We start from the raw sequence: 14,978 nt of genomic DNA, 5'->3' as shown, positions 1-14,978 counted from the left end.
CATGAGAATAGCTACCGCGGTGGAAACGGTATTGCCAAATCTCTACCAATGGAGAGATTTTTACCGTCACACGATATATACCATCATATCGCCCAACCCTTCTTGAAATGATGAGTGTAAATGTGGCCAGTGGCATTGTTTATTGCAGTTCTTTCATAGCTGTCTCTTAGTTGCACCAATAAGAGAAACAAACACCAATCCCCCAAATAAAAAAGAGACTTTCTTGCTTTTAACACACTCATCATCTTATACCGTTCTTTCCCCGTCTAAATACCTCTATTTCTCTCTTCCTCAGATCAGTGTTGTCCTCTTCTGTATTACTTGTAAACTATGGATGAGTGAGCAGGCCTCCCATGGATTAACCGCCGACCGACTCCAAAAGTTGCACTCAGTCTTCCATATCATGAAATGTGTAAAATCTTCCCAACACACAGACTCACACAGTCCCAAGGTTTTCCAAAACTAAGTGCATACAAGCAGCAGCACCGTCCCCAAATCGCATCGCCCAATATTCCCCCGGAAAAAAGACTACACAACGGCTGCTCCCAAATCTGATTGGTGTTATTTGTAAGTCAGCCTAAATCTCAGAGAAGCTACACACACAAATGGAACAGGGCTTACTAATCCATTTGTAAGGCAATAGGCAGGCAAACAGGCAGGGGAGAGCTTGCCAAGTGTTGTAATCACAACTAAAGATGATGAGCCCACTCCCTTCCTCTACACTCTACAGCGCTGTGTGTGTGTGTGTCTGCGTGCGTGCGTGTGTGTGTTTGCATGTTTGTCCTACATCGCCTCCTTTACAAAATTGTGACAAGTGAGAGAGAAAATGAATCGGTATCAAGTGGATAATCTACAAAAGTACACTAGGAGCTTTTCCACCTTATGCAAGTCCCCCGCTCATTCATTCGCTAGATACCACGCAATCTCTCCGAGAACAACAACAAGCCGGCGATATGAGTTTTGAAAAGGCAGTAATTGTAAGCAGGTTGGGGAATAAATTAGAATGATGACAAAATACAGAGATAAATCCAGCTTAAGAGAGATGTACGCCACTGTTTATTTGATTTCAGCTTTTCTCTCCATCCTGCTCTTTTTCTCCCTCCCTCATTCCCTGATCTTTTTTAGCGGGGTGGAAAAATGGATTTTTGTCAGCGATTTGGCCCTGAAATAGCTTATTGTCTAAGGCAGCCACTGTGCGGGTACAACGTCAACATCACATGTGTGTGCGAATGCGCTCGCCTGTTTCCATGGGGAGTAATGGCCGTGGAAGTGTGTATTGGCTCTGCTGGCACAATACGCCACTGTGCTCATTGGTTTAAACTGGTGTGTGTGTTTACAACGTGTGTGTATGTACTTCTATAGTCTCTCTTGTTGATATTTATAGATGGAAGAATTCTGGTATATGAAGGGGGGGGTGATGGTAGGAAGAATGTAGGGAGCAAGAGGGGGTGAAGGAGAGGAAGAGGAGGAGGAATGAAGGGATGAGGAGGAGGAAAAGGAGGAGAGGATCAGTGAACTAGAATGAGTTAATCGACCCTCAGCTGTTGGATTCCGTCACTCCTTTTCACTTTTTTATCTTTTCATCTCCTTTCACCCTCCTCTTTCACTCTTAGCTCATAATTTCCTGCACAAGGGCGTTTGACACGCAACACACCCGACCAACACACACTCAGATATCCAGGCAAACGGAAGATTTGTAAAATGGAAGCCCATTGATTAGGGAGTAACTTTACTGAACTTTGATGACAAAATCCTTAAGAGTGACTGAAGATCAGAATGGCTTCCAAAAAATAAATATGTATTTTACGGCTGTCAGTCAATTAAGATATTTAATTCGATTAATCGCATGATTGTCCATAGTTAATCGCGATTAATCACACACAAATCACACGTTTTGTATCTGTTCAAAATGTACCTTAAAGGGAGTTTTGTCAAGTATTTAATACTCTTATTAACGTGGGAGTGACCAAATATTTAAGGAAATGTATGTATATATTTCAAACTGCAGCCCAACAGACAACAACAGCTGTCAGTGTGTCAGTGTGCTGACTTGACTATGACTTGCCCCAAACTGCATGTGATTATCATAAAGTGGGCATGTCTGTAAAGGGGAGACTCGTGGGTACCCATAGAACCCATTTACATTCACTGATCTGGAGGTCAGAGGTCAAGGGACCCCTTTGAAAATGGCCATGGCAGTTTTTCCTCGCAAAAATGTAGTTTAAGTTTAGAGCCTTATTCAGCTTTTTTCTCGACAAGCTAGTATGACATGGTTGGTACCAATGGATTCCTTAGGTTTTTTCTAGTTTCATATGATACCAGTATCCTAACCCTAACCCTAGCTCTAGCAGCTCTAGCTTTAAAATTGAGCCCGCTACGGTTCTCGTGACATCCCTATTTCTAACCCCTCAGTAATGCATATCTGATTATCTGCATTTAGTTCTAATAATTATCTGTTTTTTATTCTTCTTTGTGTCCAGGTGTGAGGGCGACCAGTGAACAGAGGAACTGATTACTTCAGGACATTTATCTCTTCAGGTTGTTCCGTCAACTTACCGGTAAGAGCTCCAACTGATCTCCTATTCTCCTTTCAGTGTGTGTTTCATACACAGACGGTTCCATCCATCAGTCTGCCGGAGTTACTGCAGGTTTACAGTTACTCTTATTAACAATAACCTACTCAAAGACACCTAAACCCTTATATACCTTTTTTCTGGAAGGGTATTTTTTTCACACATATTTTTTCCTTTCTTTTGGGATGTAAACATACTGAATCTTTCTGAACATAGTCCTCGCCACTTCTCTTTTGCACAGCCACTTGTTTCTATCTTGAGAACTTTGACTGCTCATCTAAAAACTTTGCTTGGAAATGAATTTGACTGTTGAATTTCTGTGTTTCTATGTTGTGGCGTGTCAGTGGAAAACTATCCCGCGGCATGCTCGGCTGCGATGACGAAAAAGCAGCGATAGATCCAAGACAAACGGCCATGAAATAGAGGCTCAGCTGATACTGTCGGCTCGCTCTTTACGCTCGTGTCTTTGTGTGTTTATGTGTGTGAAGAAGTCCAGACAGTGTGTGTCAAGGCGGTGTCATGATCACAGATTGCGGCCTCGTCACCGCTCTGCTGAGGAGATTTAGCTGGCACTGGTTTCCGCTGACCGTGGCCCGTGTGTGTTTGTGTGTCTGCGAATGGATGTATGAATGTTTGTCGCGGCCCTGTCAGATCAGCCATGAATCTGCCCACTGCGTGTGTGTCAACCAGGGGTGACCTTTTTCTCTGTGTGTCACTGGGAATGTGTGTGTGTGTGTGTGTGTGTGTGTCTGTGCTGCGCTGCAGGCGGGGAAAGTCCCTGTCTGCGCTGTGCCAGAGAGTTGGAGGGGACACCCCGTTCATCTGTGTTTGGGTGAGTTTGTTTGTGGGAGCGAGATGGGCTGGTCTCTTCTGTATCGGTTTCATCAGACTTTTATAACGTCACTGAATTCTTCTTTGCGTATTCTGCTTCTATATTTGCTTCAAGCGGCATCAGATGATGAATCAGTAAGGTTCATCCATCATCACACCCTGTCCCTTTTCTTAAACTTTGTTCCAATTGGTCCATCATACAGTACACTCTCTGACCATGAGCCAGTCTTCAGTTTGCACTGTTGTAAGTTTGAGTTGTTTAACGCCACTAATTTCTTTAACACATTAAAGCAATCGATTTTTCAGAGGTTGTAGCGGACTCAGTTTTAAAGCTAGTGAAGATACTGGCATCATATGAAACCAGAAAACCTAAAGAATCCATTGGTACCAACCATGTCATCCCAGCTTGTTGAGAAGGAGGTTAAATAACGCTCCAAACTTTCGCTAAATTTTGGCGAGGAAAAACTGTCATGGCCATTTTCAAAGGGGTCCGTTGACCTCTGACCTCAAGATATGTGAATGTAAATGGGTTCTATGGGTACCCACGAGTCTCCCCTTTACAGACATGCCCACTTTATGATAATCACATGCAGTTTGGGGCAAGTCATAGTCAAGTTAGCACACAGAGTGACACACTGACAGCTGTTGTTGCCTGTTGGGCTGCAGTTTGCCATGTTATGATTTGAACATATTTTTTATGTTAAATACCGTACCTGTGAGGGTTTATGGGCAATATTTGTCATTGTTTTGTGTTGTTAATTGATTTCTAATAATAAATATATACATATATTTGCATAAAGCAAGCATATTTTCCCACTCATGTTGATAAGAGTATTAAAGACTTGACAAATCTCCCTTTAAGCTTAATTTTGAACAGATAAAAAATGTGATTAATTTGCGATTAATCGCGTTTAAATATTTTAATTGATTAACAGCCCTATATTTATATATATATACTGTATATATGCAGCTCAAAATCACAAATTTGCCTCAAAAGGCTTTAAGATCTGTGTCCCCCATAAAACAATGGAAATAAAATGTCATGAAACTGGTTGTTACCTCACACAAAGAGAAAAGATGGAAGAGACTGAGAAGGAGGTAGTTATTATTCAACTCCAGAAATGGGATCCCAGCTTGAAATCCCCGAGCATAAACTGACTCTCAAAGAAGGAATCCCAATAAAAAACATAAAATTGTTTCATACAAAATGTAAAAGGTAGTCATAGGAACCTCAACTTTAATTTTTAAGTTTGCATTACAATATAAATAGTGTATTTTTTTTATTTGCATGGATTACAGTCTCAGCGTGATCCCCACGGCAACCTGCGGCTGTGTGCACACTGTCAACAGTTATTGTGTACACACTTGCTTGTACATACTTAGTCATGCACTTGTCCATGCGGGAGTTGTGACACTGTTGTGAGAGCTGCGGACAAATGTACAGCAAGCGCACAGGAAGGCCACCGTAGAAGAAAGAAAGCACAAGAAGTAAACAGCAAATTAGATGACAAAATACATTTTGTCCAGAACAACACAACGTTTTCTGATCTGACGCCCCCCTTTGCACGGACATCATTTGTCTGTGCCTTCCAAAACTGTTACTGATGATTGTTAAAAAAGTTATAGTAAAGGAACTTTTAACTGGTTATGAAACTGTCTCAATTTAATTCCGATGCCTTTCTATGACCTACATCAGTAAACGAGACCATCAGCGAGAAGATTGGTTATTTTTATATAGCTTTTCCTAATGGCTGTCATCGGTGCCACTGGCTCAGATTCCGCGTTAAATCAGAAGAAACTCCTTCAGCTCGGACTCCAGTGGGGCCTCCGGCAGCCACCTTTGACCTGCAGTCGGAGCTCCGGCTTGAGGTGGAGAGCTCAACGCCCGGCAGTAGCGGCTCCTCCTCCGACCAGGAGCAGAGCTTTGCCTCACTGCTCAGCCGGTCCCCGCTCGGAGCCAACACCGACACCACGCTGCTGGAGGCCCAGGCCGTATTGTTGGGCCCGCTGGAGGGAAGGGAAGCGCAGGAGAACCAGAGCAATGACTGTAGGGAGCAGACTGTCAGACTGCTGCAGTAAAATGAGAGGTTTTCTAAAGGGACTCTTGTGCTCGGAAACACTACCGTCCACAGGGACCGCCAAAATCAACACAAAATTAAAGATCCTCCTTGTAGCTTTAAGGTTAGGGGGGTCATCGTCATCATGGTTGCAAAAATAAACGTTTAAGGTTATGGAACGACATGCTATAAAAAACAACAACGTTGACTGTCGGTTGGAAACTAGAATCAAACTGCAATCTCCCATTGATGTCGCTCTATAATAGAGTGCTCCAGGGATGACGCAAACAGGAAGTTAGCATCGCCCTGGGCTCCCTCGACAAAAAGCCAATGGGAAAATAAGCTCTGTGGCAAACACACTTTTATGATACTTACATGTTTTGTTCGGCAAGATAATCTCCACAAATGAACACCATTTTTTTTTAATGATTTTTTAAGTGTAAATGCAATCTCCAGAAGTAAAAAGTAACGTTAGGCTATAAACGAACTACACCACGGTCGCATGAGCGCGCGTATACACAACGAGGCTGTAAAGGTGGACGAGTCGGCGTGATGACGTTTAGTCGTCTCATTTAGTCACTTTTTTAAGACACATAAAGGCTTCATAATTCACGAGTTGGATATTTACTGACTTATTTTATATGGTACACCAAAACGTTAAATCTCTTTAGCTTGTGTCAACCACAGACCTTATTTCAGGCATCTAAGTAAAAAAACATTTAAAAAACAAATAGACTTCCAGACGAGGGAACCGGAAGTGCTAAAATGTTAACTTATTTCCAGATTTTAGGACTCATTCCTGTAGCACTCTATAAAAACTCTCTTCCTCCTTCGCTCCCATAACTAATACGGCAGCTAGAAAACTTTGTCACTTGAACTTAAACGTATTACGACAAAGAAGCACGACTGCATATTACTGATGCAGTTGTGCTTCTCAGGAGGATATTCTCAGAAAGCACGAAAAAGCTGCAAGTCGGTTCTTTGTTAGAACTTTTACAGCGGCTTCACGTTGCTGTTGGTTGTCTGATTCCTGGTGTGTTTTTTGAAGGAGATGAAAGAGGAAGTGATTGGGTCGGGGGTATCACAGACAGACAAACCAATCATCCACAAGGAGCTGGGGAGTCGGCACGTACGCAGAATCTGTCGACTTACGAGAGGCTAATTTCTGTTGTAAAAGTGAATCTGTAAAGTTATTTAGATCAGTGCACGCTCACGGCACTCAGCCAAAGCAATTGCTTACTGAGCCTTGACAGAACAAAATGAGCAAAGCAAAAAAAGAGCATTAATAGAATTGTAACAGAAAATCATTTTATTGAATAGATTTGATTGCATCTATGTGCAAGGTCTCTTGCCATTTTTTTGTTTGTTTGCATTTGCACCGTTGAACCCAAGGCCTTGCTTTACTGTAAACATATTCTTAAGAGTAGCAGATCCTCTGTGAGGAGCCACACATCTCACTGAGCATCTCCCTGCAGGAAATATGCTATTCTCCATACGTGCTTGTTAATTAGCTCGGTTCCATATCTCGCTGTGTGTTTCTTATGCCGAACAGATCCGCGGTGCTCTCTCTCCCAGCGCTGTCCAGAGCTGTGTGAGAGCTAATTGGCAGCTCGCTTGCCTGCCGCGACGGTGATCATGCAAATGTATTGGTGCTTACCAATAGCCTGGCCCATCAAAACATTACGACGGCCATTACCCAGAGCCGGGGCCGGCCTAACGAACATATGCTCCCCCCTCCCCACCAACCACCCCCCCGACAACCTCCCCCCAATTCCTAAACTCTTATTTATGTGTTTAATTTAATGTGCGAGGGAAGAATTTCCGAAATTAAATTTGGTTTTCGTCGGTGCCTCCAGAGAGTGGCGGCGTTATAATAACATGGTAATTTTTTACACGTCTTTATGAGAAATGAGAAAATTAATTCTTTCTGACAAGCTGTAATTATTGGGCTTGGAACAGTTGCAGCTGAACAGTTTGGGCTGTGGTAGCCTGGCAGTGAGCTGAAAGAGGGAGAGAGAGAGAGAGAGAGAGAGAGAAGGGGGTGGGGGGTGGAAAGACAGAGAGGCAGAAAGAGGAAAGAGAGAGAGTTGTACAGCCTCACAGAGGAGGGAGAAGAATGGGAGGTGAATGGCGATAATGATGGACAAGAGGAGAGGAGAGGAGATGGAGAGGATAGAGAAGAGGAGGAGGAGAAGGAGAGCTGAGGATTGTACAAGGTTATGGAAGGGAAAGAGAAGGAGGAGGAGAGAAGAGAAGGAGACGAGCGGAGAGGAGAGTGGTGTTGGGAAGTGAGGGAGAAGAGGGGGATGGAGGTGGAGAAAGAGATTGAAGACAGAGGAGGAGTGAAGAGGACTGAATGAAAAGGAGAAGGGTGGAGGACATGAGGTATGAGGCGACGAGGTTACGTAAAAGGAAGGAGGATGGAGGAGTAGAAGACAGGAGAGGAGAGGAAAGGGAGATGGAGGTGGAGAAAGCGATTGAAGAAAGAGGAGGAGAGGAGTGAAGAGGACTGAATGTAAAGTGAAAAAAGGAGGAGGACAAGGTTAGATTACATAGAAGGAAGGAGGATGGAGGAGTAGAAGACAGGAGGAGAGGAGGGAGATGGAGGTGGAGAATGAGACAGAACAAAGGAGGAAAAAGAGGACGGATGGAAAAGAAGAGGAATTTGAGGGGCCTAGGTTGGATTAGAGGAAAGAAAGGTGAGTGGGGGGCAGAGGTGGTGGGAAGTGATGGAGGTGGAGAAAGAAATTGAAGAAAGAGGAGCTAAGGAGAGGGAGGAAGAAGGCTGCTGGAAAAAAGAGAAGAAGGGTGGAGGACATGAGGTCTGAGGAGACAAGGTCAGGAGTAGAGGACAGGAGAGAGCTGAGAAGAGGAGGGCGGAGAACATGGGTTACATAAAAGGAAGGAGGACAGGAGGTGTGGAGGAGACGAGATGAGAGAGGTGATGGAGGGCGAGGGAGAAGAGGGGGAGGGTGGAGGACATTGTGCGTGAGGAGACAAAGTTATGGTATGTGTCCACAGGGGCGTTTTTTATCCATATTTCCCAGCATTGGACGCTTGATGGGCTGTCACTAGACACAAGGCACCTGATTGGACGAACGCTCTCCCTCGTGGGCTGCTGCTCCCAACTTTGGAACTGGAACCAACATAGCGGTTCGTTTGGAAACTTTCTTCTAAGCCATGCTGTTGCTGAATCTGTCTTTATTTTGGATCAACAACGGTTAGTTTAACAGTTTCTCTGGAGTTTCCAGAGGCGGCGAGTCGCACGGGACGCCCCTGATATTGCATAAAGTCGCCTAGACCTCAACTTTATGCATATGAGGAACAGGCCAACGTGACGCCCCCGTCACTCGAACCCCACCGCCACGCTACCAGAATGCATTGCACGGCTGCAATGTCGGAGAAAGAGATTTAAGGGAGAAGAGGATGGAAGGAAAAAGAGAAGAGGATCGAGGGCTAGGTTGAGGGAGAAGATGAGGAGTAAAATGTGTGAGGAGACAAGGTGAGATTAGAGGAAACTAGAGGAGAGGAGGTGTAAGTGAGGAGTCACGCCTCAGTGTGTTACATCAGGTAGGAGTCCCTGTCTTCCTGTCTGATGTCATCAGAGGAGGCTCCTCTCTCCAGCACCAGCAGCTCCTCGTGCGTCAAGGTTACAGCGCATTAATATTCACAGTCTACAGCCGGCCTGGCCTCGCTCCAGGCCTTCTTAGGCTCACACACACACACACTCACACACACACTCAAAGCACCGGCATCTGCTCACACTTACAGAGCTTCTTCCTCTTTGCTCCATCAAGCACAGGCATGCGTTCATACAGAAGCCTCTGAGCGCTCACACACACACACACACACACGCACACGCACACGCACACACACACACACACAGCTTCCTCTTCTTTGCCCCATCATGCGCCGAATATGGAACGCTATTGATATTATGCGGCCATATTGTCGTTTCTCTACAGTTATTCACTTAGGAGGCTGCCGTAAAAGCACTCTTACAGTTGTTGGGTGACTCATTTAACGACCCACTTCTGGCGTGTGTGCGTGTGTGTGTGCGTGTGCGTGCACAACCCAAGTGGCCATTTGTTTTCGCAGGCTTAAAATGAGAACCAGTGTTTCTCTCTGCACAAGAGCGTGTGTGCGTGCGTGTGTGTGTGTGTGTGTGAAAGTGTGTGTGCATTCGGGCTTGGAGGTCACGATGATAAAAGCTGGTTTTGTACAAGAACATGTACGAATGTGAACTTAACACAATAATTCCTCCTCCTCCTAAATCTTGATAATTCTTGATTCGGCTCCCGCGTGTGTGAAAGGTTATGTTTGTTTTAAAGCGAAGCATGTGACAGGGAGGCTGTGAATGTGTTGTGTGTGTGTTTGTGTGTTGTTCCAGAAACCCGTCCTGTTTATTCGTCGAGCGTGTTTCCATTTTGTCCTGTGCTGTTAAATGTTTCATCCTAGCAAAGGCATGATGGGACCCCCCGGGGATGAGGCATCTGCCCGCCCGGCCACACGCTGAATTATACATGACAGCGCAGGACAGGACAGTGTGTGTGACTATGTGTGTGTGTGTGTGTGTGTGTGAGAGAGAGAGTATTTTGTAGGTGCCACTGAGTGAAGTGTCCACTTTGTTGCGTGACTCTATTTCAGATCTGCGCTGAGCTGTCCTTAGTTGTATATTGTCTGGCATGCCCTCTCACTGTGTGTTTGTGCAAATGATTGTATTATGTAGTATTATAAAGAAACTCCCTTTCTGAATCAGTTGACCAAGGCTAGACCTTAGATTGCTGCTAGAAGCCATACAAGACTTTACTCACCCTACAAGGCTCTGTAAACTCTTGCCAAAACTGGTTGGCAAACATGGGAGAATGTCCATTTGGAATAATTAATATTTTCCCACAGATCATAAACCAAACCAGAGAGAGTCATATTATATACAGCGTAATATCACAAATCACAAATTTGCCTCAGAGAGCAACAATCTTTTAGTTTTTTCTATAATAAGGATGGGAGGATTCAAGTATTGCGATCATGGGGGACCATGGGGGACGGTTGAATCCTACACTTCTAGGGACTTCTACTTTGGAAAATATCTAAATTAATACAGTAAGAATATTTGATTTTCAGCATGCATGTAGTCAGAGATGTCTTGAAGTCAAATACATCAGTCATTATCAGGAATTATTATTTTTTTTAATTTCCAGCAACCCAAAAATCAAAGAATAAAGACATTTCGCTCACAAATTATTGGTATATTCTTTTTAATTTATAAGGGTGCATGTAAAATGTTTTCTACTTCTAGCTAATATAATCAAATCAATCTTATTTCCATGTATGTATTTTGTATATACAGTACCGTTTGTTAACACTTTATTTTGAAAACTGGACCTAGTCACACGTGTATACTTCCACTATCTGTTTTGGCTCGCGGCGGCCGACTGGTTTGTTTTGGTTGAAGGATACAGAACGGATACGACGTCACGTTACTTAGACTTCAAAAATAAAAGCAGTAACTTCCCTCTACCTCCGCATACACTCAAATTAAGCAAATATATTGATTCTGGCATTCAAAAAAAGATTAAAAACAATCCCAACCCCTATTATGTAGTATTATAAAGAAACTCCCTTTTTGAAATCAAACAGTTGACCAGACCTAATGTATCTCAGCAGTAGTTTAGCTCGCTGCTGGAAGCCACTCTGGCAAAGAGGAAAAAACAATTTGTTCTGGATTATCCTAATTGTCATGGGTGCGTCTTAAACGTGCTAAGCTCTCTGGTTTTGCTTCTGCTAAATGGCGGCGGCGCCACTGTAGGAGAGGTTATTGGGGAGCATTACTTTACTCACCATACAAGGCAAAGTAATCTCTTGCCAAAACCGGTTGGCAAACATGGGAGAATGTCCGTTTTAAACATTGAATATTTTCCCACAGATCATAAACCAAACCAGAGAGAGTCATGTTACAGTATATACAGCCCAATATCACAAATCACACATTTGCCTCAGAGGGCTTTACAGTCTGTACAGCAGCATATGACACCCTCTGTCCTTAGACCCTCGATTCAGAAGGAACAACTCCATCCAAAAATCTTTTAATGGTGGGAAAAAATGTTAGAAACCTCAGGAAGAGCAACAGAAGAGTGAAACATGTTTTTTATCATTAGTTGCTTTTGAGGTGAACTATTCACATAATTTTTTTTTAAAGCTTTCTTTTTCCACCAAACGTTCTAGCGACGCTTAACTCTTCGTACCTTTCGCCATCCAGCCCGTTTTCATTCCCAGGGCGTCAAATACCGACGCTTTGTCATGGCGATACTGCCGCACAAGGCATCCTTGAACGCCGGTATACCTGGGCTTTGGGTATCGGCCGATACTGAGTACCGCTCCAATACCAGTGTTTAATTAATAAACTGTATGCCTCACAGTGTGGAAGGGACCGGGATCAAAATCTAACAAATAAATACATAGAAATAAATGTAATAAATTGTTATTTATTATTAATATAATAACTTGTACTCCAGTAACTTGGTAAAAAAATCTTAAAAATGAACAGGAATTACAATTCAAGTGTAAACATTTTTTAATGCAGCAACAAATTGGCCAAAACTTAAACAGGGATTAAAATTCCAGTCTATAATATATATATATATATATATATATCAGATGAGTGGGATGAGCGTAGGCTAGCGTAGGCCTGTCCTTTGAAACTATCTATGCAGACGTTTTACTAGAAAACAGATGTGGAATGGTGAAGTGTAGCTGTACTTGTGTCCCTCACACATTAAAATCTATTTATGTATTCAGACATTTTGGGGCATATTTTGGCTGGTAAAAGTTCAGCCAGGATGACAAATATGATGATATTTTTTACACACACCTAAAAAAACAAACAAGAGAACCTTGTGTCTTTTGAAAGGTTAAATAATTTACCCTCTCCATGTGCGTGTGTGTGTGTGTGTTTTGCACCTGAGGTCTCGCTACTGTAGCTAATGAAAGCCCCGTCTCCTCATGCAAATGAGGCTGCTGTTAACCCCAATCAGAGAGGTCGCTGAGTGCGCATCAATCCCACATCTCCCTGAGTGCTACGCAGGCAGCACACAATGGTTCCCACCCCTCCATAGGCCCACAGGTAATTACTGGGAGCCAGAAAGGGAGAGGGCCAGGGGGAGTCAGGGTCTCAGGTAGGTGTGCCTCGGCCCGACGGCGTATTTTTTTTTCATGTCATTTACGGGAAACACAGGGTTGGTTTGCATGTCAGGTCAAGTGCGAGTGCTGTCTCCCGCCACACCCCTTCGTCCAAAACAAACGCAGATACACACCCGCTCACAGCGTGACAGGTAATTACAGCATGAGAGTGGCGGCGCTGGATGTAAGATTGGGAGGTCAGACCTGCTGTCTGCTCCCTGCGGGCCACAGAGCGTCACCTCTATGACTGCATCCACAATAGCTCCATTAGCACCGTCCTTCCACCTGTTGGCTTTTTTTCCCCTACCTGTCATTTAACCGCCTCATGTTCGGCCTGTTTCCTGTCAGACAGTTTCTACACTGTGCGTGTTGTTTGAACAGAGATGAAATGACAGTATTAAGTAGGAAAAACGGTCAATGCTGCTTGCTTATTTCACTAACGTTCACATCATCGATTCACATCACCAGTGGCTGTCACGTTAAAAGTGAGGAGTGTGTGTGAATTTTGTTCATTCATTTATTCGCCATTAAAATCCGCCATTTCTGACAAAATGATTGTTGGCAAGTACAGTATGATGTGTCTGTTAAAGTGATGACTTCGACCAAGATCTTTGCCTGCAAAATTATTATGAGTTTGAAGAGAGAATCATCCATCGGGGAATTTCTGATTGCAAAATTCTTCAAAATTCGACAAATTAGTTTTTTTTTATGGTTTTGATTCATTGATAGCCGTGGCTGGAGGCATTATGTTTTTGTTTTTTCCGTACATCCATCTGTACCGTTCTCGTGAACATGATATCTCAGACGTGGAGAGAATTTCTTCATAATTGGCACCAATGACTCAAGGATGAACTGATTAGATTTTGGAGGTCAAAGGTCAAAGTCATTGTGACCTCACGTCTGTTCTTGTATCTTATATCTCAAGAATACCTAGAGGGAATTAAACGTCTACTTATGAACTGGTTGCGGTCAAAGGTCACTGCGACCTCACAAAACACATTTTGGGCTGTAAATCAAGAACTCATATGTTAATTATGACAATTTTACACAAATATGTAATCGGATAAAATGATAAAGTGATGACATTTTGGTAAGACATGGATGTAAACTGCAACTTGATTGGTTGGCGGAAGCATACAACCGCAAGGTGATAATTATAGTTAGTAGCTACATACCCCAAATAAACTGAAAACATCAAATGCTTCCTGCATTTTGTGTGTTAGGCGTCCCCATGCCCTAGTGGATTAGGGTGCGCGCCGTGTTATCATAACATCTGCTTTTGGCTAGGGAACTTTGTTGCATGTCAAGCCTGTTGCTCTCTCCTTACATTTCCTGTCTGGCTCTGTTAAATAAGGCAAAAGCAATGCCCAAAATCTTTTTCGCATTTCGCATGGTGAAAATACAGTAAAAATTGTCATGAATGCTGGATCGATTGACTATTATGTTATATCAGTCAGTGATGGAGAGACGTAAGTCCATTCATTTAAATAAAGTAGGCTGAAATGAAGAATAGCACAAAAAACTCGGTAGACAGAGGATCTAAAGTGATGTTCAGACCGACAGTGGCCACGTGTGATGAATGAAGCCAGTGTATTGACGCAGCGGAGGGACTCTGGCAAAAAAACATTAAGCAAATACTTTGAACTTTTGATGCAACATGACATCATCCAACAAGGCGCTGTATTGGCCATCACATGCATGCAACCACACATTGTTGTATGATTATTTTGTAACTTGAACGCCTTATTTCTACTATTTATTGCTATTCATTTACGGTAACTCAAACTGGACTCCCTGGATCGAAATGTCACGTCTCGCCTGTGCCTGAAGCAAACACGCCCCCCCAACAACGCGGCTGTCCAACTCTGGGCTGGTTTGGGTCTGAACGGAGGAGGGTGTCATGTACGGATGTTAAAGCCCCTTGAGGCCGATTTGTGATGCGATTTTCAGAGATAATAAAAAATGATTGGCCTTGGCCTGGATGAAAATGTTTTCCACTACTTTCAAAATTCCTTGAAAATACAAAACACCCAGTTGCTCCATCTTAACCGTTTGGATCCGGACACTACACGATGTGGTTGTACGGTAATGCACTGCATACATACAAAGGATATGTCAGTGTGTTCTTGCTATGTGACTTCTCCCATGTGACTTTAACATAAATGAAAATCAGTTTTCAGTCAATCGCCTCGGATATTAAAGTATAACAGATAACCAATAAGGTGAAGCCTTTGACCCCTGCCCTGTGGTCTCATCCAGGCTTTCCTCTTATTAGTATTCATGGTCTATACTCTCCACTTGACTCCAGGCATGATATGTGTGCGAGAATCTGCAGGTT

General features: G+C 43.4%; 2 protein-coding genes across 5 annotated transcripts in view; one reads left to right on the top strand and one right to left on the bottom strand.

The window, feature by feature from the left end:
* LOC141762077 (uncharacterized) overlaps nt 1-14,978 on the bottom strand; it is a 296,685-nt gene that overhangs the window by 53,318 nt on the left and 228,389 nt on the right. The window lies entirely within an intron of this gene.
* The window catches only part of sox5 (SRY-box transcription factor 5), a 244,146-nt gene that overhangs the window by 82,918 nt on the left and 146,250 nt on the right, over nt 1-14,978 (top strand). For all 3 annotated transcript variants that reach the window (XM_074625940.1, XM_074625939.1, XM_074625941.1), the window contains exon 4: nt 2,481-2,558. The gene's annotated coding sequence lies outside the window, so the exon portion shown is untranslated. The remainder of the gene's footprint in view (nt 1-2,480; nt 2,559-14,978) is intronic.

Source organism: Sebastes fasciatus, chromosome 23 (assembly GCF_043250625.1).
Source record: "Sebastes fasciatus isolate fSebFas1 chromosome 23, fSebFas1.pri, whole genome shotgun sequence".
Classification (NCBI taxonomy): domain Eukaryota; kingdom Metazoa; phylum Chordata; class Actinopteri; order Perciformes; family Sebastidae; genus Sebastes; species Sebastes fasciatus.
The sequence above is the reverse complement of the archived record's forward strand: the minus strand, read 5'-3'. Positions and strand labels throughout refer to the sequence as shown.